The following is a 22947-nucleotide window of genomic DNA, read 5'->3' on the forward strand; positions in this document are numbered from 1 at the left end:
AAGGAAAGAGTTCCAAAGCAGCTTCCAATCGAATGTTCATGAGATTTGAAATAGCAGGAGAGAGGTAACGTAATGTTTTGTACCAGTTTGCAAGCTGCGCACACAATTCCAGTGTTGTGTACATTCCCTCTTCACCTTTTCGAAGCTGCCACTCTCTCCGGCTCCCGGAGGAGAAAAAGCACCTTCTTCGCACAAAGAAGATTTTGCTGGCACAGTGCTCTCCGGAGCGCGGCTTCTGCCAAAAGACGCCTGGGAGCAGCGCTTAGCTCGGGGGAATGCCCTACCTTCGTGTTTAGCGTCTCTTGTCGTCTACATCTTTGCAAAAATCTTTTCCACTATGTCTCGCAAATAGGAACTCTGCCAGCTCAGAAAACAGCTCCCATCATTTTCTAGAAGTTGCATGGAGGTCTGCATAGTGTTTTGCAAGAAAAAAAGAAAGTTGTGAAATACAGATTCTAATAGAATGTTCATATGAAGGCAAAATGCCGGAACGTGGTAAGGTACTGTTTTGTACCAGTTGGCAAGCTGCGCACACAACCCCATTTTTGTGTAGCCTCCTTCTTCACCTTTCTGTACTGCTGCTCTCTCCGGCTCCCGGAGGAAAAAAAAGTGGCTTCTTTGCGCAAGTACGATTGTGCCAGTCACAGTGCTCTCCGGAGCGCGGCATCTTCGGAAAGATACCAGGGAGCGACACTTAGCCCGGGGGAACTCCGTTCCTTCTTATTGAGCGTTTCTTGTCGTCTACATCTCAGCAAAAAGCTTTTCACTATTTCTGGCAAGGAGAAATTTTGCCAGCACAGAACACATCTCCCATCATGTTCTAGAAGTTTCAAGGAGATCTGCAGATTGTTTTGAAAGAAGAAAAGGGAAAATGTCCAAAACAGCTTTCAATTGAATGTTCATGTGAATGCAAAAGACAGGAGTGTTCTAAGGTACTGTTTTCTATCAGTTTGCAAGCTCTGCACACAATTCCAGTGTTGTGTAGCCTCCTTCTTCACCTTTCTGAAGCTGGTGCTCTCTCCAGCTGCCGGAGGAGAAGAAGCGGCTTCTTCGCGCTAGGACGATTGAGCCGGTCACAGTGCTCTCCGGTGCGCGGCTTCTGCCAAAATACACCCGAGGGGCGGTGCTTAGCTTGGGGGAAGGCCGTACCTTTTTTTAGCATCTCTTGTCATCTACGTCTTAGCAAAAACCTTTTCCAATATGTCTGGAAAGGAGAAATTGTGCCAGCACAGAACACATCTCCCATCGTGTTCTAGAAGTTTCACGGAGATCTGCAGAGTGTTTTGCAAGAAGAAAAGGAAAGCTGTCCAAAACAGCTTCCAATCGAATATTCATGTAAATGCAAAAGGCAGGAGAGGGGTAAGGTACTGGTTTCTATCAGTTTGCAAGCTGTGCACACAATCCCAGTGTCGTACAGCTTCCTTCTTCACACTTCCGAAGCTGCCGCTCTCTCCGGCTCCCGGAGGAGAAGAAGCGGCTTCTTCGCAAAAAGATTTTGCTGGTACAGTGGTCTCCAGAGCGTGGCTTCTGCCGAAAGATGGACGGGAGCGGCGCATAGCTCGGGGGAACTCCGCACCTTGGTCTTTAGCGTCTCTTTTCGTCTACATCTTAGCAAAGAGATTTTCCAATATGTCTGGCAAGGAGAAAACTGTGCCAGCACAGAAAACATTCCTCGTCGTGTTCTAGAATTTCCACGTTGGTCTGCAGAGTGTTTTTCAGGAAGAAAAGAAGAGTTGTCCAAAACAGCTTCCAATGAAATGTTCATGTGAATGGAAAAGGCATGAGAGTGGTTCGGTACTTTTTTGTACCAGTTGGCAAGCTGCGCACACAATCCCAGTGTTGAGCAGCCTCCTTCAACACCTTTCCGAAGCTGCTGCTCTCTCTGGCTCCCGGAGATGAAGAAGCGGTTTCTTCACGCAAAGATAATTGTGCCGCTCACAGTGCTCTCCGGAGCGCGGCTTCTGCTGAAAGATGCCCTGGAGCGGCGCATTGCTCGGAAGAATGCTGTACCTTCGTCCTTAGTCTCTCTTGTCATCAAAATGTTACTAAAAACTTTTCCATTATTTCTGGCAAGGAGAAACTGTGGAGCCCAGAAAACATCTCCCATCATGTTCTAGAAGTTGCACCGAGGTCTGCAGGGTGTTTTGCAAGAAGAAAAGGAAAGTTGTCCTAAACAGCTTCCAATAGAATGTTCATCTGAATGAAAAAGGCAGGTGAGTGGTAAGTACTGTTTTCTCTCATTTGGCAAGCTGCGCACACAATCCCATTGTTGTTCAGCCTCCTTCTACACATTTCCGAAGCTGCTGCTCTCTCCACCTCCCGGAGGAGAAGAAGCGGTTTCTTCACGCATAGACGATTGTGCAGCTCACAGTGCTCTCCGGAGCACAGCTTCAGCCGAAAGACACCCGGGAGCGGCGCTTAGCTCGGGGGAATGCCGTACCATCGTCTTTAGCGTCTCTTGTCGTCTACATCTTAACAAAAATCTTTTCAACTCTGTCTGGCAAGGAGAAACTGTGCCAGCACAGAAATCATCTCCCATTGTGTTCTTGAAGTTGCACGGAGGTCTGCAGAGTGTTTTGCAAGAAGAAAACGAAAGTTGCCCAAAAAAGCTTCCAATAAAATATTCAGGTTAATGGAAAGGCAGGAGAGTGGCAAGATACTGTTTTGTACCATTTGGCAAGCTGCACACAATCCCAGTGTTCTGCACCTTCCTTCTTCACCTTTCCGATGCTGCCGCTCTCTCCGGCTCCCGGAGGAGAAGAAGTGGTTTCTTCGCACAAAGAAGATTGAGCCATTCTCCTGTGCTGTCCGGAGCGCGGCTTCTGCCTAAAGACGGCCAGGAGCGGCGCTTAGCTCGGGGGAATGCCGTACCATCATCTTTAACGTCTCTTGTCGTCTACATCTTAGCAAAAACCTTTTCCACTATGTCTGGCAAGGAGAAACTGTGCCAGCACAGAAAACATCTCCCATCGTGTTTTTGAGGTTGCAGAAAGGTGTGCAGAGTGTTTTGCAAGAAGAGAGAGAAAGTTGTCCAAAACAGCTTCCAATCGAATGTTGATGTGAATGGAAAAGGCAGGAGACTGGTAAGGTACTGTTTTGTACCAGTTGGCAAGCTGCGCACACAATCCCAGTGTTGTGTACCTTCCTTCTTCACCTTTCCGAAGCTGCCACTTTCTTCAGCTCCCCGAGGCAAAGAAGCGGCTTCTTCGCACAGAGACGATTGTGCCGCTCACAGTGCTCTCCAGAGCGCGGCTTCTGCTGAAAGATGCCAAGGAGCGGCGCTTAGCTCGGGGGAAGGCTGCAACTTCCTCTTTAGTGTCTCTTGTCGTCTAAAACTTAGCAAAAATTGTTTCCACAATGGCTGGCATGGAGAAACTGTACCAGCACAGAAAGAAACTCCCATCGTGTTCTAGAAGATGGACGGAGGACTACAAAGTGTTTTGCAAGAAGAAAAGGAATGTTGTGCAAACCAGCTTGCAATCGACTCTTCATGTGAATGGAAAAGGCAGGAGAGTGGTAAGGTACTGTTTTGTAATGGTTGGCAAGCTGCGCACACAATCCCAGTGTTGTGCACCTTCCTTCTTCACCTTTCCGGAGCTGCTGCTCTCTCCAGCTCCCGGAGGAGAAGAAGCAGCTTCTTCGCGCAAAGACGATTGTACCGCTCACAGTGCTGTCCAGAGCATGGCTTCTTTCGAAAGACACCCAGGAGCAGTGCTTAGCTCCGAGGAATGCCGTTCCTTGGTCTTTATTGTCTCATGTCGTCTACATCTTAGCAAAAAGCTTTTCCACTATGTCTGGAAAAGAGAAACTGTGCCAGCACAGAAAAAATCTCCCATCGTGTTCTAGAAGTTGCACAGAGGTCTGCAGAGTGTTTTGCAAGAAGAAAAGGAAAGTTGTCCTAAACAGCTTCCAATCGAATGTTCATGTGAATGGAAAAGGCAGGAGAGTGGTAAGGTACTGTTTTGTACCAGTTGGCAAGCTGCGCACACAATCCCATTGTTGTGCAACTTCCTTCTTCACCTTTCTGGAGCTGCTGCTCTCTCCATCTCCCAGGGGTGAAGAAGCGGCTTCTTCGCGCAAAGATGATTGTGCCGCTCACAGTGCTCTCCGGAGCACGGCTTCTGCCTAAATAGGTCTGGGATCGGCACTTAGCTCGGGGGCATACCACAACTTCGTCTTTAGCGTCTCTTGTCATCTACGTCTTAGCAAAAAGGTTTTCCAATATGTCTGGCAAGGAGAAACTCTGCCAGAAGAGGAAACATCTCCCATCGTCTTCTAGAAGTTGCACGTTGGTCTGCAGAGTGTTTTCAAGAAGAAAAGGAAAGTTGTCCAAAACAGCTTCCAATCGAATGTTCATGTGAATGGAACAGGAAGTAGAGTGGTAAGGTACTGTTTTGTACCAGTTTGCAACCTGAGTACACAATCCCAGTGTTCTGCAGCCTCCTGCTACACCTTTCCGAAGCTGCTGCTCTCTCTGGCTCCCTGACGAGAAGAAGCGGCTTCTTCACGCAAAGAGGATTGAGCTGCTCACAGTGCTCTCCGGAGCGCGACTTCTGCTGAAAGACACCCGGGAGCGTCGCTTAGGTCGGGGGAATGCCGTAAATTTGTCTTTAGTATCTCTTGTCTTCTAGATTGTAGCAAAAAGCTTTTCCACTATGTCTGGCAATGAGAATCTTTGCCAGCAGAGGCATCATCTCCCATCGTGTTCTAGAAGTTGCAAGGAGTTCTGCAGAGTATTTTCAAGAAGAAAAGGAAAGTTGTCCAAAACAGCTTCCAATCGAATGTTCATGTGAAAGGAAAATGCAGGAATGTGCTAAGGTACTGTTTTCTCTCATTTGGCAAGCTGTGCACACAATCCCAGTGTTGCGCAGCCTCCTTCTTCACCTTTCCGAAGCTGCTGCTGTCTCCAGCTCCCACAGGAGAAGAAGCGGCTTCTTCACGCAAAGACGATTGTGCCGCTCACAGTGCTCTCTGGAGCGTGGCTTCTGCCTAAAGACGCCCAGGAGTGGCCCTTAGCTAGGCAGACAGCAGGAACTTCTTCTTTAGCGTCTCTTGTCGTCTACATCTTAGCAAAAAGCTTTTCCACTATGTCTGCAGGAGAGAAACTGTGCCAGCATAAAAAACATCTCCCATCGTCTTCTAGAAGTTGCACGGAGGTCTACAGAGTGTTTTGCAAGAAGAAAAGCAAAGTTGTCCAAAAGAGCTTCCAATCAAATATTCATGTGATTTGAAAAAGCAGGAGAGTGGTAAGGTATTATTTTGTACCAGTTTGCAACCTGAGTACACAATCCCATTGTTGTGCAACTTCCTTCTTCACCTTTCTGGAGCTGCTGCTCTCTCAGGCTCCCGGAGGAGAAGAAGCGGCTTCTTCGCGCAAAGACGATTGTGCCTCTCACAGTGCTCTCCGAAGCATGGCTTCTGCCAAAAGATGCCCGGAAGTGGCGCCTAGCTCGGGGGAATGCCGTACCTTCTTCTTTATCGTCTCTTGTCGTCTACATCTTTGCAAGAACCTTTTCCACTATGTCAGGCAAGGAGAAACTGTGCCAGCACAGAAAACATCTCCCATCGTGTTCTCAAATTTGCATGGAGGTCTAAAGAGTGTTTTGCAAAAAGAAAAGGAAAGTTGTCCAAAACAGCTTCCAATAGAATGTTCATGAGAATGGAAATGGCAGGAGAGTGGTAAGGTACTTTTTTGTACCAGTTTGCAAACTGTGCACACAATCCCAGTGTTGTGCAGCCTCCTTCTACACATTTCCAAAGCAGCTGCTCTCTCCAGCTCCCGGAGGAGAAGAAGCGGCTTCTTCGCGCAAAGACGATTGTGCCAGTCACAGTGCTCCCCGGAGTGCGGCTTCTGCCGAAAGATGCCCTGAAGCGGCGCTTAGCTCGGGAGAATTCCGTACCTTCTTCCTTATCATCTCTTGATATCTACATCTTAGCAAAAAGCTTTTCCATTATTTCGGGCAAGGAGAAACTGTGTCAGCAGAGGAAATATCTCCCATCGTGTACTAGAAGTTGCACAGAGGTCTGCAGAATGATTTGCAAGAAGAAAAGGAAAGTTGTCTAAAACAGCTTCCAATTGAACATTTATGTGAATGGAAAAGGTAGGAGAGTGGTAGTGTAATGTTTTGTACCAGTTTGCAAGCTGCGCACACAATCCCAGGGTTGTGCACCTTCATTCTTCACCTTTCTGAAGCTGCTGCTCTCTCCGTCTCCCAGGGGTGAAGAAGCGGCTTCTTCGCGCAAAGACGATTGTGCCGCTCACAGTGCTGTCCGGCGCGCGCCTTCTTCTGAAAGACACCCGGGAGCGGCACTTATCTCGGGGGAAGGCCGTACCTTCATCTTTAGTGTCTCCTGTCGTCTACGTCTTAGCAAAAAGGTTTTCCACTATGTCAGGAGAGGAGAAAGTGTGCCAGAACAGGAAACATCTCCCATCGTGTTCTAGAAATTGCACGGAGGTCTGCAGAATGTTTTGCAAGAAGAAAAGGGAAGTTGTCCAAAACAGCTTCCAATCAAATATTCATGGGAATGGAAAAGGTAGGAGAATGGTTAAGTACATTTTTGTACCAGTTTGCAAGCTGTCCAAAAAATCCCAGTGTTGTGCACCTTCCTTCTTCACCTTTCCGAAGCTGATGCTCTCTCCGGCTCCCAGAGGAGAAGAAGCGGCTTCATCGCGCAAATACGATTGTGCCTCTCACAGTGATCTCTGAAGCACAGCTTCTTCTGAAATACGCCCAGGAGTGGCGCTTAGCTCGGGGGAATGCCGTACCTTCTTCTTTTGCGTCTCTTGTCGTCTACATCTTAGCAAAAAGCTTTTCCACTATGTCAGGCAAGGAGAAACAATGCCAGCAGAGGAAACATCTCTCATCGTGTTCTAGAAGTTTCACGGAGGTCTGCAAAGTGTTTTGCAAGAAGAAAAGGAAAGTTGTCCAAAACAGCTTCCAATCGAATATTCATGTGATTTGAAAAGGCATGAGAGTGGTAAGGTACTCTTTTCTCTCATTTGGCAAGCTGCGCACAAAATCCCAGTGTTGTGCAGCCTCCTTCTACACCTTTCCTAATCTGCTGCTCTCTCAGGCTACCGGAGGAGAAGTGGCTTCTTCGCGCAAAGACGATTGTGCCACTCACAGTGCTGTCCGGAGCACGGGTTCTGTCTAAAGACGCGCAGGAACGGCGCTTAGCTTGGGGGCATGCCGTACCTTCGTCTTTAGCATCTCTTGTTATCTACATCTTAGCAAAAAACTTCTTTAATATGTCTGGCAAGGAGAAACTGTATCAGCACAGAAAACATCTCCCATCATGTTCTAGAAGTTCCATGGAGGTCTGAAGAGTGTTTTGCAAGAAGAAAAGGAAATTTGTCCAAAACAGCTTCCAATCGAATATTCATATGAATGGAAAAGGAAGGAGGTTGCTAAGGTACTGTTTTCTCTCAGTTTGCAAGCTGCGCACACTATGGCAGTGTTTGTACTCTTGGTACTGGTCAACAGCTGACTGAATGTGAGCCAGCAGGGTGCCTTGGTGGGGCCAGCACTGTGCCCTGGTGGCCTAGAAGGCCAACGGCATCCTGGCCTGTATCAGGTATAGTGTGGCCAGCAGGGGCAGGGAGTTCATTCCTCCCCTGTACTGAGTACTGATGAGGCAATACCTTGAGTGCTGCGTCCAGTTCTGGGCCCCTCTGTTTAGGAGGGATGTTGAGACACTCGAGCACATCCAGAGGAGGGCAACAAGGCTGGAACACAAGCCCCATGAGGAACAGCTGAGGGAGCTGGGATTGTTTAGCCTGGAGAAAAGAGACTCAGAGGTGACCTTATCACTCTCTACAACTTTCTGAAAGGTGGCTGTAGTCAGGTCTCTTTCACCAGGTAGCAATTGACAGAACTAGAGGATACAGTCTCAAGCTGTGCCAAGGGAAATATAGGTTGGATATTAGGAAAAAGTTTTTCATGCAAAGAGTGATAAAGTTCTGGAATGGTCCGCCTGGGAAGATGGGGGAGTCACTATCCCTGGATGTGTTTAAAAAAAGGCTGGATATGGTACTCGATGCCCTGGTTTAGTTGAGTTGTTAGGGCACGGGTAGGACTTGATGATCTTGAAGGTCTCTTCCAACCTAGTCTTTCTGTGAATTCTGTGTGAATTCCTACGGCATGTCACTGTCCTAGATATTAAATCTTTTAATCAGATATTAAATATTTTCTATTTGATTGAGGCTTTTCTCTAGCTATACTCATTAAAAAATTACAACTTGAACTCAGAAAAACATGATGGAACAGAGGGAAGCACAACTTTACACGTTTCTTTGATTTAGAAGGAGTAGGTTCTTTGGTCCTGAGGTGGGTTGACCCCATACAAACACCAGATACCAACCAAGTTGCTCTATCACTCTCCTCCTTAACTGAACATAGTGGGAAGATGTAATGAAAGGCTTATGGGTCAGGATAAGGACAGGGAGACACTTGTCATGGACAAAAGAGACTCAACTTTGGGAAACTAGTTTTAATTTATTACAAATTGAATCAGATGAGGATAGTGAGAAAATAAAACCAAATCTTAAAAACAACTTCCTCTGACCTCTTCCTTCTTCCCAGGCTTGACTTTACTGCCAGTTTTCACTAACTCCTCCCCTCAGTTGTGCATGGTCATGGAAATGGGAACTGCAGTCAGTATATCTCATCTTTTCTCTGACACTCCTGTTTCATCATACTCTTCCCTTGCTCTAGTATGGGGTCCCTCCCACAGACTAAATTCCTCATAAATTGTTCCATCATGGGCTGCCCACAAGCTCTCAGTCTTTTTTTCAGAAATCCTCCACAGGCTCCACTGAGAGTTCATCCATGGGTTGCAGATGCAAAGCTGCCTCACCATGGTCTTCACCACAGTCTGTAGTGGAATCTCAACTCCTGCACCTGGAGCACCTTCTCCTCCTCCTTCTCCACTGACTTTGGTGCCTGCAGGGTTGCTTCTCTCTCATATTCTCACTCCTCCTCTTCTGTTTCACAGCAATATTTCTTCCTTCTTAAATTTGTTTTAGTTTTGCTGCCACTGTTGTTGATGAGCTCAGCCTTGGCCAGTGTCAGGTCCCTCTTGGAGCTGGCTGGCAGTGGCTCCAAGAGACACAGAAGATGTTTCTTGTATCTTTTCACAGTAGACACCCCTGTAGTCCCCTCACAACCAAAACCTTGCCTCTCAAAACCAATAGAATTCCCCTTCATACAACACAACTCTGCCCAGACAACACAGTTTTCTCTCAAAAATCAACTGATTCACTCTCCTAGCCAAGGTATTACTGTGGTCTTATGTAAAATGTCTTCTGCTTCTCTGCAGCTGAATGGTATTAGTTAAAGCAGCTTCATGCTTCATCTGTTTGGGAAGGAAAACAAACACATAGACAAGTCTTTAATGAAATTGCACCTCATTGCACTGAAACAGAAATGTTTTGCATAGGAAACACCACATGAAAAGCATGGGCCTTGGAGAGCTACAGTTATAAGAAGTGAGAATAGGTTTCCAAACATATTTTTATGTTTCTACAATTTCTTTCCTTTACCTTCAAACAACACACTCTGGCCTTTGAATGCAGGAATTATGTTGATTAAAATGGTTCACTTATCCTTTCAATTTTACTTACTCAAGTACTATAATAATTAAAGTTATATTAACTAGACTTTAGATGAAACAATTCTCCTTCCCAAACCATGCCCCTTTATAATGCCAATACCAAAATTTTCCTACAATTCAGATACAATTTTTCTGTCTGAATTTTCAGTTTTCAATTGAGAATGAAGATAAATAAAAATCAAACCACAAAGACACCTTTGGCTGTCCCCAGGTTTAACAGATGAGATGTTAAACATCAGGTTATGACTCAAGTGCAACAAGAGCAAGCATTCCTTCAGTTCTGTCCTAAAAATATATATATCAATTTATACTGTGAAGTTTAAACACTTTAAAGGCCAAAAGACAATTAAATTCTTGAAATTTGATGGAAAAAATGAAATTTTAATTTCTTACTTTTAAAAAAAATTCAATAAGGAATTATCAATTCTAAATGTCATTTTCTGAAATTTTGTACAGCTAAGATTTCTATTATTCTTGTTCATCTGCTCCTGTGTGTGTTTGTGCATATAATACAAGCAGGCAGTAAAGACTGATCCTCAAAACTGGGGGGAAATAAATAACAAAACAATATTCCAGACCCTAACATGGTTATAAGGAAACATGAGTTACTCTCGAGAATCTAAGCCAAAAGAAAATTTTTGAAGAATAACAGAAAAATTGGTCAGAAAATTAAAACACTGAAGAGTTACTGTCTTCTGTCCTACAGAGCCACTAAGACATACCCTGTAAAAATGGGTATGGCCACCCCTCCACCAAAGGGTGGCCTTTGTATTAGGGAGGCTTTGTGATATCTGATAACATGTAGTAATTTTTATCTAAGATCTTGTATGCAGCTTACTATAAAGTCAGTCTTTGAATAGCTCTTACTGAATAGCAGAAAGCTGTAATGGAAAGTTTGTATTTTGCAGTATACAAAGCAAAATATTTTTTACTCTTATTATTAAAATTTTAATTCAGATGAAGATTCAGATATCAAATATTCAGAGGAGCAAGTTCTTAGAAAAATTCATTCAGAAAATGTACAAATTTTGTATTGCAGTGATATGAAAATTTGATTAGCAATAGTGAAATAAACAAGGGCCAGGAGACTTCATCTCCTGTTTAATGCCTTTATTAAAAGTGATTAGCTCAGGATTGGGCGGCTCGGCGGGTCTGCAGCGTCCCGTCGTCTCCCAGGGCGACTCAGAGGAGGAGGATATGCACAGCTCTGTCCACCAGGGGCAGAACTGGGGATCAGATCCTCTTGGGAGCCTTTAGGGCCTGCTGATCCCCTCAGATGGTACCCCTCCCATTCCGTCAGCTTGGTCTCACCGCCGGGGTCAATTCTCATGGTCAGGGCGAGAGGGTCCGAAGGTGTTCCGCGTCTCTGCAGGCTCAGCACTCGGCTCCTCACGTCCAGACATCACTCCAGTCTCTCAACTCTTAGGTGGCTCGTTGTTTTTGGGGTTTCTCCGTGGGTTTGGAGTCGGGGGTTCCACAAAGCATTCTGGTCTTGGGAGTCACTTTGCATAACCCCCCACCCCCCACCCTCTCAGGTGTCTTCACTATTCTGGGAAAGGTACAACTTAGCCTTGGGAAGGTCCCCACCCATTACAGTCTCAGGAGAAGGGCCATTAACTCGCCCCAGCCAGGGCTTTTACTAATACAAAAACAACCATTAACGACAACGACCCGTGATTACAATAACAAAGGCAGCAGCCCAGCAGTAGTGGTAACTTTTTCTCACAGAAAAAAAATTAACTGAATTTTTGTTCATAACAGTCCCCCCTCTATTTCTTTGATCGAGCTTAAATTCTAAGCTCGCATCAACTCCCAATTTTTGTTTTGAATCTACTATAAATCTCTTGTGCACTTTGGTAATCATGGTTACTTAACCTTGTTACTTTCCTTGGTTTCTTCAAGTTGGTCTGCACGGCAAGTACTATTCTACTAAAACAGATAAATAAGCATAGTAAAAAGAGCAATCCTCCAAGTACACACACAGTGAGAAAAACTACCTTTTCCCACACATCCTTTTTGAAAATCTCCAGGTTCTCCCACCCACTGGGATCAAGTGTAGGAGTTTGATCTTCATTATTTACACATGCTAACCTTTTAATTTCGTTTGAAATGTTCCTAATAATTGAATTCTTTATTTTTAATACTGCCTGGAGCCGGATAACTTTGTTTAACATAGATATTGGGATCTGAATTTGGCTTTTACAGTCTTGGATTTTCTCAATTTCTATTCCACTTTGCTTGTTCTGTTTAATTTCTCCCAAATCATTATATATAGGAACTCCCAAACTTGATCCAGTTTCTTTGGGTAATAAGAAAATTGGTTTTATTACTCTAGTGGTGCAGCTGCCAGATACGATCAAACCTAGGGGTTGAGCTCCCCTGAAATGTGTTCTAAAGGGGTTTATCTCTTTTCCAGTACACTCATATAAATACTTGTAAGAAACAATTTTTCTTACCATTCTCACCATTTCTTTGCTTTTTACTAGATCTGCTGAGCTTGTTTCAGCAGTATCCCATTCAAAGCACAACCAGACTTCCCCTATAGGGCACTCTACTAGGAGTGGCTGCCTAAAAGTGGCAGTATTGTATGCTCTCCAATACACTCTTCTAGTTTTCTGATAAAGGACCAATTAGGAGAGGTTAACACAATGAGGGTTAGAACTGATGTGGACTCTCAACAAGGAGCTCACTTCCTCCTCACCCCAGAGGGGTTGGTAGCATTCATTGCACGGCTCAGCTGGGCTCCCCTGAGCACCACCAGCAATCAGAGCCATCATTACTACCCTTCCCAAGAGTCCGGTATGGGTCATCTCACACAGCCTGCCCACCCGGCCTTGCCTCTTGGGGAATTTTACTGAGGAAAAGCTTCCAAGCTCTTTAGAGTCCCTTCTACCCATTTCTCTGGTTAAACCTCTCTTGGTCTGTTCCCTACCAATTTTGGTTTCCCCTCCCAGGGGAGTGTTCTGTAGAGGATTAACCTGGAGTCTTTAGAAATAAATTGGAGAATTAACCAGAATTACTTATTTACAGTCTTAAACTTTTTACCAACATAATTTACACAGAACAGTCTTAAAACATTTTAAGCAATATTAGAACTCTTAACAATTTTTTTCCCACACAGTTCAGTCTTTTTGACTCTTCCTTCTGAGAGTCAACTTTAAATCCTTTGGTCCTTTTACCACAGTGTACTCAGGTGTTTTATCTTGTGAAGCAGATGAATCTCGTCCAGCGCCGGGGGGTGAGAGTGGTGTGGACTCTGGTCCAATGCCAGAGGGGGAAGCTGATGTTGGATCCGGTCCCGTACCTGGGGGTGAGACTGGCCCTTTTATTCTTGTGATATGAGTCCAACCTTTTTCTTTGGTCCGCACAGCTGAATTTGTGATCAGGAGCACCTGGAAGGGGCCTTCAAATTTAGGCATTAATGTTCCCGTAGTCCATGATTTTATCAAAACCCAATCTCCTGGACTAATGTTGTGAACTTTTGTGTCGAGAGGGGAAGTTTGAGGAAGGTATCCTTTCTTTCTAAGTCCCTCCAGAGTTCTTCCAATTATTTCTAACTACTTTCTGGTAGCTTCTTCCCCTTCCAGATAGTCTCCTGTGCTATAAGGTGTTAACAAGAATGGCAGCCCAAACATCATTTCATAAGGTGAAATTCTTATGTCAGCCCGAGGTCTCGTTCTGATGCGCAATAGCGCTAGGGGCAAACACTTCAGCCAATTCATCTTTGTTTCCTCAATCAATTTAGTTAATACATTTTTGAGAGTTTTGTTCATTCGCTCCACCCTCCCAGAACTCTGGGGGTGCCACGGAGTATGCAACTTCCATTTCATTCCTAAAGCCTCAATTATATTTTGTAATGTTTGGGACACAAAATGTGGACCTCGGTCTGAGTCTATGGTGTTCACAATACCATATCTGGGGATAATATTCTCTAGGATTGCTTTTGCCACGACTTGAGCTGTTTCCCTCCTGGTCGGGAAGGCTTCTACCCAGTGTGTGAGATGATCAACTATAACCAGTAAATATCTGTATCCTTGCACTGGGGGGCATTTCAGTGAAATCTATCTGCATGCTTTGGAAGGGTCTCAAGGCTAATTCCCTTCCTCCAGGTGCTACTTTTCTCATAACTTTCTGGTTCACTTTTTGACAAATGATACACCCTCTGGTAACAGCTTTAGCCAGACTATATACCCCGATGCATAGGATATTTCTTAGGAAATGATCACATAGTCCTTGGATTCCCCAGTGAGTTAATTTATGTAGTTCTGTTAGCACTGTCCGAGCCAGTGCTTTATTCAAAAACACCGGTCCATCTGAGGTTAACCACTCTCCCTGTTGTCCTTGATGTAACTTTAAATCTTTTATTGCTTCTAATTCTTCTTCACTAAATATAGGTTCCTCCCCTTTTTCAGGTGTCATTTTTGTCTTCAAAATTTTTACTGGATCCCCTGGTTCTAGAGCTGCTTCTTTGGCTATCTGATCAGCCAGTTGGTTTCCTTTAACTTCTAAACTGTCTCCTCTTTGGTGCCCCTTTATATGGACCACTGCTATTTCTATAGGTTTTTGTAGGGCCTCTAGTACTGATCGGACTAGGTTCTCATGGGCTAAGCTCTTTCCCTTTGAACTTAAATACCCACGTTCCTCCCACATTTTCCCAAATGTATGAACTGTCCCATACGCATATTGGGAGTCCGTATAAATGGTTCCCCGGTCCCCCTCCAGTAAGTCCAGTCCCCTTTTCAGGGCATATATTTCACAACTTTGGGCTGACCAGCTTGGGAATAGTTTCCCTTTTTCTGCAATTTGTAATGTTTCTCCATCTATAATGGCATAACCTGAAGCTCTTTTTCCATTTACTACCCTCGAAGAGCCATCTATGAATAAGCTTCTTCCAGTTGCTAGAGGCTGGTCTTCCAAATCTTCTCTTACTTTTGTTTGGAGATAAACCAATTCTAGACAGTCATGTTCTAAATTCTCTATAGGCTCTCCCATTAGGAATTGTGCTGGATTGAGGGCATTTGATGTGATAAATTCTAAGTCCTCTGTATTCATTAGTATTATCTCATATTTTAATATTCTAGCATCGGTTAACCACTGCGGAGCTCTCTGTCTCAGTACTGCCTTAAGATCATGAGGGGTATGCACTTTAATTTTTCCCTGTAAGGTCAATTTTTGAGTCTCCTCTATCAGGATTGCAGTTGCTGCTACTGCCTGTATACAAACTGGCCAGCCTCTAGCCACTGGATCTAACAATTTGGAGATGTATGCCACGGGTTTCCTGCACCCTCCCCACTCCTGAGTTAATACTCCATAGGCTATCCCTCCTTCTGCACTCACAAACAGGTCAAAGCTCTTCCTGAGGTCTGGTAAGCTTAGGACCGGGGCAGAAGACAATTTGTTTTTTAAGTTTTCCAATTGTTGATCATCTTCAGCTGTCCAAATTAGGGGTTCTGGATCCACTAGTTTATTATACAGAAATTTCACACTCTGTGTGTATTGATCCAACCATAACTTACAATACCCAAACAAGCCCAGGAGTTTTCTCACATCTCTTTTCGTTTTTGGGGCTGGGAGAGCTAAAATACCTGAAATCCTGTCAGGGCTCAGTTTCCTATACCCTCCCCCTATTATGTGCCCCAAGTATGTTACTTCTGATTGCACAAATTGTAGTTTCCCTTGGGAAACTTTTAGTCCTTTCTCCCCCAGAAAATTCAAAAGTTTAATACTAGTTTGTCTGACCTGATCTTTTTCCTTTCCTGATACCATCAGGTCATCAACATACTGCAAGATCTGCACTTCTTGTTCAGGGACAAATTGTTCCAACAAACTCTCTAAAGCTTGTCCAAAGAGACTGGGGGATTCAGTGAACCCCTGTGGTAATCGGGTCCACCTTAACTGTTGTCTCCTTTTCGTACTCAGGTCCTCCCATTCAAAGGCAAACCAATCCTTACATTCTGTTGCCAGAGGACACGCCCAGAAAGCATCCTTCAAATCTATGACAGGGAACCAAGCATGTTCTCTTGGAATTCTGCTTAGGAGACTATATGGGTTGGGCACAACTGGATGTTTGGCAATGGTTCTTTTGTTCACTTCCCTCAAATCTTGTACCAGCCTATATTTCCCTTCAGCCTTTTTAACTGCCAGTATAGGGGTATTATGTGGTGACATGCAGGGTTCTAAAATTCCCTCCTGCAACAGTTGCTCAATGACTATAGCAAGCCCCTTCTTTCCTTCTAGGGAAATCGGATACTGTTTAACCCGTATGGGTGAGGTATCATCCTGCATTTTTATTGTTATCGGTGGAATGTCTAATAAGCCTCTCCTTCCCCCCTCAGCCCATACCTCAGGATTTATTTCTGCAACATCTCCTTGAGACAGCTTCATCACTTGTACTACCATTCTCCCTTCCCTTGGAACAATCCCAACCCCCAAATGGACTTGCAGATCCCTTCCTAACAAACTTTTTTCTAAGTTAGGCAGATAAAGAAAATTAGCTTTACATTGCCTTGAGTTTCCAATTATTTTCACTTCTTCAATCACAGATGCTCTAAATGGTCTCCCTTCTGCACCCAATACTTCACAAAATTGTCTCCCAATTTCCATACCTTGTGGTATTTTGTTGAGACAGGACTTATCTGCCCCTGTATCAACCAAAAATTGAAATTCTTCATTTAGGGGTCCCACTTCAAAGTTTACCAAGGGCTCTTCTAGATGTTTCATCGGGTCCCCTATAGTAAAAAGTCCTTGACACCCCTAGTCCTCCCCCTTAAGAATCCTTCCTAAATTGTCCTGTTCCTTGGCTATTGCCTCATCGAGACTGAGCTTTTTACAAAACCTCCTGATGTGTCCTGCCTCCCCACAGTAATAACACTGTCGTCCTCTCAAAGGAACTTCTTGAGGTCTCTCCATCCTTCGTGCACCGGTCAGTACTGGCCTATCCTTGCCTCCTCCTGGTGGTGGACCTGCCCACCCTCCACTTTCTCTAGCTACAGCAACCATGATCTTAGCCTTGGCCTTTACTTTTTCTTCCTTCCTCCTTAAATACACCTTCAATGCCTCTTTTAATAACTCATTAATGTCCTTCTCTTGCCAATCTTCCATCTTTTCCAGTTTTCTCCGTATATCAGGCCAAGATTTGGTAACAAATTGGACTTTTAGTAGCATTTGACCTTCTGGGGTGTCTGGGTCTATTCTAGAGTACAACTGGAAATTCCGCCTTAGGCGATTAAGCCAGGCAGCAGGAGCTTCATCCTTCTCCTGTGTACCCTCAAATGCCAATTGGGTATTAGTTCCTTTGGGAACTGACTCTTTGATCCCCCGTATTATCAAAGACCTATATTCCCTCATGGCCTTCCTCCCCTCCTCCTGATTAGGGTTCCAGTTGGGCTCTGTTAATGGCAACTTCTGTTCACCTGTTGGCACCTGGGGTCCTGGACTGTTATCTTTCTCCCAAATTTTTATGCCAGCCGCCCTTATCATCTGGACCTCTTCTGGGGAAAATAATATACTCAGGATGGAATTCATCTCCCCCCAAGTGTAGATATTTGGACCTAGAAATTGATCCACTTGGTTGGCTATGCCCACTGGGTCCTCAACCAAATGCCCCAACTCTTTCTTGAATCCTCTCACCTCAGAAGCAGTTAGGGGAGCATTCACAAAGCCAACACCTCCCGCTATTCCTCCCATAGGAACCTCTCTGAGGGGAAAGAGTTTCTCTGCCTTGGAGGTCTTGGATCTGGTGCTACAGTAAGGCCCATCTTCAGATGCCAAGCTACTTTGAGGGTTCTCTGGGTTACCCTGAATGTTCTGCCCATCAGCAGGTGTATTTGCTGATAGCTGTTTACTGGGCGAGGAGACATTTGTGTCCCAACTAGGAGGAGGTAAAGGGACAGCAATAGGAGGGGGAGAAGAGCCTGAGTAGATATTAAGCGGAGCTGGAGAAGGGGTGGAGAATGCAGCAAGTGGAGTAGGCGCTTGTGGTGATGCAGAAGGAACTGGAGGAGATACTGGGTTCATCATAGCAGAAGCTGAAGAGGTAGAAGAAGGAGTTTGAGCAGGTGGTAATGAGATGGCAGCCGAGGGAGGAACCGGACCTGCCATTTGAGGTGCTTGAAGAAGAGGATTATAAGGTGGAGGGGCAGAAGGAGGCAAATAATCCAGGGGGTCCCATTTTTTACTAGTTCTATCATCCCCTCCTTCATTCCCCTCTTTCTTCCTCTGTACCTTACAAATTCGCACCCCATCATCCCCAACAGCACTCTTTAACCAGCAAGCCACATACAATAATTGCTCAGGATCAGTATCTCTTCGAGCTGTCAGATAATTATTTAATTGTTGGCACATCCACTTATCCTTTGTCCCACACCAAGGCCATCCTCCTTGCACCTCTAATTCTGGCCACGCTTCCATACAATAATGGATCATTTTCACTTTATCTAATCCCTCCGTGGCCTCTATAGAATCCCATTTTACTAACAGTTCTCCTAAGGGACTACTAGGAGGTATATCCCTCAGTCTCTTGCCAGTCTTTTTACTACTACAACATCCCATTTTTCAAGTCGCAATAAAAAATCCCGAAGGTGCCTCTACTGACCAGGAATTTCAAAAAAAACCTTCTTTGAGGAGCTCCAGCCTCCTCCACTGAACTTCAAATTTCTGCCTGATGCTCAGGACTTTATACTGAAACAACTGCCCAATCTCTTGATTGCCCAACTTCCCAGCGTCAGGTCTTACATCTATCGGGACTTAAACACACGAAGCCACGGCCTAAGAATCCGGGTCGTGCCTGACACCCTCAGTCAGGAAAAACAACTGCCTGATTTTTTAGTTTGCCTAACCTGCCAATTTTTAGGCTTCACCGTATCAGGACTTAAAAGCAAACCGCAGCCTCCTTTGCTGGGGTTTGTGCCTGACTCCTGTGTCAGGACTTACTTTGCCTGCAGGGCTTGTGAATCACCCGAATCCTTCTCGGGACTGACAAATCTTACTCGAATCCTTCTCGAGACTTACAAAAGTGCCTGACCTCCCTTTGTCAGGACTTTGGGGTGCATGCCACTCATACACAGTAATTCACTCCGCACGCCCGGAGTGGGGGGTCCCTTTATTCCCCCTTGGGAGACAACTCACTCGCACTAATTCCACTCGCGTCCCCCTGTTCCCAGCCTGCCCCTTCGCAGGAGTCAGGAAACGCGGTACTGAGAGGTCCACTCTCGCTTCGACGGTCCGGCTGCCGGCCCTCGTCTCACTCACACACACATGCGCACGTCTCCCACTCCCACCACCGGATTTCTCACCAGTCCGGTGCTCCGGTGCTCCTCTGCGTCGCTGTCCTGAGCCGGTCCCTCTTGGTCCTGGTAGCCAGCTGTCCTCTGAAGATCCAAGATGGCCAGTCCTGAGTCCTCTTGCGGCGTGGCTATCCCGGACAAGTGCCCCCAGCTGAAATAAACAAGGGCCAGGAGACTTCTTCTCCTGTTTAATGCCTTTATTAAAAGTGATCAGCTCAGGATTGGGCGGCTCGGCGGGGCTGCAGCGTCCCGTCGTCTCCCAGGGCGACTCAGAGGAGGAGGATATGCACAGCTCTGTCCACCAGGGGCAGAGCTGGGGATCAGATCCTCTTGGGAGCCTTTAGGGCCTGCTGATCCCCTCAGATGGTACCCCTCCCATTCCGTCAGCTTAGTCTCACCGCCGGGGTCAATTCCCATGGTCAGGGCGAGAGGGTCCGAAGGTGTTCCGCGTCTCTGCAGGCTCAGCACTCGGCTCCTCATGTCCAGACATCACTCCAGTCTCTCAACTCTTAGGTGGCTCGTTGTTTTTGGGGTTTCTCCGTGGGTTTGGAGTCGGGGGTTCCACAAAGCATTCTGGTCTTGGGAGTCACTTTGCATAACCCCCCACCCCCCCCCCCCCACCCTCTCAGGTGTCTTCACTATTCTGGGAAAGGTACAACTTAGCCTTGGGAAGGTCCCCACCCATTACAGTCTCAGGAGAAGGGCCATTAACTCGCCCCAGCCAGGGCTTTTACTAATACAAAAACAACCATTAACGACAACGACCCGTGATTACAATAACAAAGGCAGCAGCCCAGCAGTAGTGGTAACTTTTTCTCACAGAAAAAAATATTAACTGAATTTTTGTTCATAACAATAGGAAGATGGAAACATCCCTTGGAATGGAAAATATGGTCCCATTCTCTTCAAATTATTTTAAGTTTGAAATTATGAGGCTTTCAGGCAAAGATATGGGAAAAGAAATAACAAGTCTTTACTAGAATATACATATATATACATGTAAAACAAGGCAAGCAAACAGCAGCAACAGCAGCAACAACAAACAGGAAAAAACAGAGACCCAACAACAGCCTTCTCAACTGCAGGCACTTTCCCCATCAGTGCAGTTACGATCACAGCCAGCAGGGGCACTGGTGCCTCCCATTCAGGCGCATCAGCTGTGATGGTTCCCCTGCAGCTGTAGGGGGCGCTGTGGCATGAGCGCAGTCATAGCAGCACAGAATCACAAGGATGGAAGAGACCTTCAAGACCATCAAGTCCAACTTGTTCCCAAACACCTCAACTATACCATAGTACTGAGTGCCACATCCAGTCCTTTTTTAAACACTTCACCACCTCCCCGGGCAGACCATTCCAGAACTTTATCACTCTTTGCATGAAAAGCTTTTTCCTAATTTCCAACCTATATTTCCCTTGGCACAGCTTGAGACTGTATCCTCTAGTTCTGTCAATTGCTGCGTGATGAACACACCTTAGAAGCAAGAAACTCTGCAACCCTGCCTGCTTACCCTGTCTGCACGAACTGCCTGCAAAAACTTCAGTGTCCATGCCCCAGAGATGTGCCATGCCCTTGTTAAAATAACATTTTAACATGTCACCCCCGCATGCAAAAAAAAGGAGATTATAGCACCAGTCAAGCCACTCTTTACCTACATATATAATATACAGAAGAATTTCAGATATTACCATTAAAACCTAATAGCATTGAAGTTTATGGCTATGTCTATGGTGTAACATCTTTGGGTGGAAGGCTTTCATATTGATGATTCCTGATATAAGGATACGGTGAGACTTTGATAGCAAAGTAGATTACCAGAACATTCTTTCTATACCCCATTAATTTTTCTTCCTGTTGATTTACCTGACTCTAGTATAATTCCCTTCTTATGTGAACAGGGAGGGGTACCTTCATTTTTGGGAAGGAAAACAAAGAAGAATACTGAGAAGCTTTAGTAACATACCACATTAAATGTGAAAACAAGAATTGTTGATTTTTACAAATTGCCAAGTGTAGTGTTTGTGTGAGAGGAGTTTATTAATGAGTTTAATCAGTCATGGTCTCCACATCTGGCATTGGCTGTGCTAACACTACAGTATTTACCCAACAGCCTTTGACAAAATACTTATTTGCTATTTTCCTGTGCAACAAAAATAGAAAATATTATCTCTCATAGTATATGTAGGAAAGACACGATGATATAACAAGAAGGCAAATACAAAAATAAGATTTCTTTGCAATTTTTGAGGATTTTTTTATGCTGAGGCATTTTCAGGGAAAAGTAAAAAGTCTTAAATAGCTCATAAAACCCCACCTATATAGCTGTAGGAAAACAACATGAGTGTAATGTACATAAAAACCTCTCTTCCAAATATTCAGATGTTTTTAAAAGAAATGTTGGTATTTTAATATAAAATCTTGTTTCACATCTGAGATACAAGAGATTTAAAGTGGAAAACATAATGCAGTGTCCTTTCTTATTTCAATGACACTACAATGCCACTAAAGTGCCTGGAATAATATAAGAGATACTAGGCTGTAAGGTTAGGATATTTAACTTGCAAGGAAGTTAATGAAAGGGAATGAGTCCTCCTCACTGAGAAGAACAGTAGCTGTTCCCTCTTAAGGACCACAAACGGATTTTTCTTCTCCATTAAGACCATCAAAGTAGACTTCCATTAATAATTTTTTTCCCCAAATAAGAAGATATAATCTAGTTCATTTCATGGGACTTATAAATATCCCTTGCTGTAGGAGTCATCAATATCTACTTCCACCAATGAAGACTTGCTGTAAGTAACACTAGCAAAGAACTTAATGCTTGCTGTGTAAATTCAGCATGTCAACTAGCCAGTGGTTAATAGAGAAGAGACTTTTTTAAATTTGAAAAACAAAAGAAATTCCAAGCAATTTATTATATTGATGAACTGACTTAATGCTTTTTGCTGCCTGCTGTCTCTAGAACTACTCTTATTATTTCTCAGCAAGTACTCCTTTTTGACAGCACTATTGTTCTTTAATCCCAGTTCTAATTTTCAGCTACTAACCTGTCATCTTTGGGATTATCACTTTCTCCCTGATTCACCCAAATATGAAAATGCAGTGGGAATTTACTTCAAATGACATCAAAATGTACACATGCAGAAGCACTCCATTCCAAGATTCCTACTATTAAGAATTTATGGTGGGGTTTAAAATCTCAGAATTTCTTTTAAAGTTTCACTTTCCTGCTTAACATCATCAGTAATAGTTCTAGTCTATCAGAAAAGAAAAGCTAGATTGCTGTATGACTAGGCTATCACCCCTGAAATATTACAGGCAAGTAAGCAAATAAAATTCAGCACTTCATTACAGGTTTATCATGTCACACAATAACTGATGTGAATGCCTTTAGCAGGAAAACAAAAGAACCACATTTTTACAACATTGTTACTCATCTGGTACTTCAGCATCTGCATTTTCAGCTGGAGATTGCAGGGGGTGTTTTGCACTGAAATACCCAACATAACCAATATATATGCCTACTACTTGCAGATTTTACAGAGGACAGGAGCTGGGAGTTCTCATGGGAGTTCCTGTTAAAAAATCTACTGCCAGAGAAAGAGCTAGAATTGTTCAATCCCCAGTGGCTTAACATTTATCCTCTCTCATGTACAGTCTGGAAATCATTCTTTCCAGACACGACTTACCTTGAGTTTACCAAAACACCCAAACCAAAACATATATTTCCAAGCAGTTAGTCTTCTGCTGCTCACCAAAGGACAAGATTGCACCAGCCGTGAATTTTAACTTATAAACCAAAAATATATTTGGGTATAGCTACTTTTTTTTTTTCTCACATAGCCAGTATAGTAATGGCAAACTAGGATTATAAATTCTTTCATTTACCAAGTGAAGACAAGCGCTGTTCCCCTTTCTATTAGCCTCAAAAAACGAAAAAAAGAAAAAGCAAATCAGAAAATATCTGAAGTCCAATTGTGATCTATGCTAAAATCACCTAACGTTAGCAGAATTCAATGCATGCAACTGGAGTAAAATTTAACTAAAACAAAT

Source organism: Ammospiza caudacuta, chromosome Z (genome assembly GCF_027887145.1).
Source record: "Ammospiza caudacuta isolate bAmmCau1 chromosome Z, bAmmCau1.pri, whole genome shotgun sequence".
NCBI classification, from domain to species: domain Eukaryota; kingdom Metazoa; phylum Chordata; class Aves; order Passeriformes; family Passerellidae; genus Ammospiza; species Ammospiza caudacuta.